Source organism: Bison bison, unplaced genomic scaffold, assembly GCF_000754665.1.
Source record: "Bison bison bison isolate TAMUID 2011002044 unplaced genomic scaffold, Bison_UMD1.0 scf7180017864471, whole genome shotgun sequence".
In the NCBI taxonomy this organism is placed as follows: domain Eukaryota; kingdom Metazoa; phylum Chordata; class Mammalia; order Artiodactyla; family Bovidae; genus Bison; species Bison bison.
The window spans coordinates 41,255,894-41,257,868 of record NW_011495032.1 but is presented as its reverse complement, the minus strand read 5'-3'; positions in this window follow the sequence as shown (position 1 = coordinate 41,257,868).

Sequence of the window (1,975 nt, the reverse complement as noted above, 5' to 3'; positions counted from 1 at the left end):
GGTCCCATCAGCTTCATGGGAAATAGATGGGGAAACAGTGGAAACAGTGTCAGACTTTATTTTTCTGGGCTCCAAACTCACTGCAGATGGTGATTGCAGCCATGAAATTAAAAGATGCTTACTCCTTGGAAGGAAAGTTATGACCAACCTAGATAGCATATTGAAAAGCAGAGACATTACTTTGCCAACAAAGGTCTGTCTAGTCAAGGCTATGGTTTTTCCAATGGTCATGTATGGATGTGAGAGTTGGACTGTGAAGAAAGCTGAGCCCTGAAGAACTGATGTTTTTGAACTGTGGTGTTGGAGAAGACTCTTGAGAGTCCCTTGGACTGCGAGGAGATCCAACCAGTCCATCCTAAAGGAGATCAGTCCTGGGTGTTCACTGGAAAGACTGATGTTGAAGCTGAAACTCCAATACTTTGGCCACCTCATGCAAAGAGTTGGCTCATTGGAAAAGACCCTAATCCTGGGAGGGATTGGGGGCAGGAGGAGAAGGGGATGACAGAGGATGAGATGGCTGGATGGCATCACCAACTCGATGAACATGGGTTTGGGTGAACTCGGGGAGTTGGTGATGGACAGGGAGGCTTGGCGTGCTGCAGTCCACAGGGTTGCAAAGAGTCAGACACGACTGAGCGACTGAACTGAACTGACAGCTTAATGCAGAGAATGCTCCATGCCTGCTCCTAGATGCCCCCTTATCCATAGTCTTCTCTTCACCTCTCAGGCTGGGCTTATAAGATTTACCCTACTAATTTTGGAGGTCAGGAGCTTCTGTGGGAGGACCTACCACTTCATTTCCTTCCCCAAACGTAAATACATCTTCTGATTTCAGAAGCAACACTGGAAACTGAGTCGGAGTTGTAGGTGAAGAAAAGTGGGAGAGGGCTCTTCATGTACTGGAGCTGGGTGCTTTGCCAACTGGATAGTAGATCATCCTGGCATGTCTTTTTGTCTTTCTCCACCCTAGAGCCACAGGCAGCCTCCTTCTTGGAGAAACAAAAGAGGAGGATGTGGAGAGGAGAAAACACTTTTGACCTCTCCTGTGTGCAGCAGAGAGACTGGGAGATGCGAGGAGGTGAGGATGCACAGAAAGCTGAGTAGCAAAATTATAGGGACCTTCCACTTAGCGGGGAAGCCCTAGTGGCTCAGTGGTAAAGAACCTGTCTGCCAAAGCAGGAAACACAGGAGATGCAGGTTTGACCCCTGGGTTGGGAAGATCCCTGGAGGAGGAAATGGCAACCCACTCCAGTATTCTTGCCTGGAGAATTCCATGGACAGAGGAGTCTGGTGGGCTACAGTCCATAGGGTTGCAAAGAGTTGGGCACAACTGAGCAACTGAGCACACACCCACTTAGCAAGTGACCTTCCAGTGTGTGTGTGTATGTGTGTGTGTGTATGTGTGTGTGTGTGTGTGTGTGTCTATCTTTGTTGACAAAGTATGCATCAAATACTTTACATAACTGACCACTCAGTCCCTATGTGGGCCTTTTGATAATTATCCCCAGGGTAAAAGATAAGGCTCAGAGAGGTCATGGGACCTGCCCAAGGTCACACAGCCAGTAAGTGGCAGTCAGTCTGCCTGATGAATTTATCTCAGATCTGTCTGATTTCTCAGCCTGAAGTCTTCTGTATTTCATGGGAGGGATATTGGGGGAAAAAGCTTAGAAAAGCTATTTTTGTGTGTGCTGAAGCCTAAATCACCGAATGTGCTTTATCTTTATCACCCTTGGCTTCTAGCCAGGAGGATTGGAGTCCTCCCATCCTCCTTCCTCCTTTTCTTCCACATCCTGGTCTTCATCCAGATACTGAATCATCACCTACCCTTGATCACAGCCTTGAACAAAACAGCGCCCACCCTGTCGTCTTTCTTGAGTCCACGAAGGAGATGGTCCCCAGGACCCAGCACCCATTGTTCCCCACAGGTTCTGGGATCCTGAAATGAGGGACTTCTGAGGCAAGCTCAGCTTCCTCT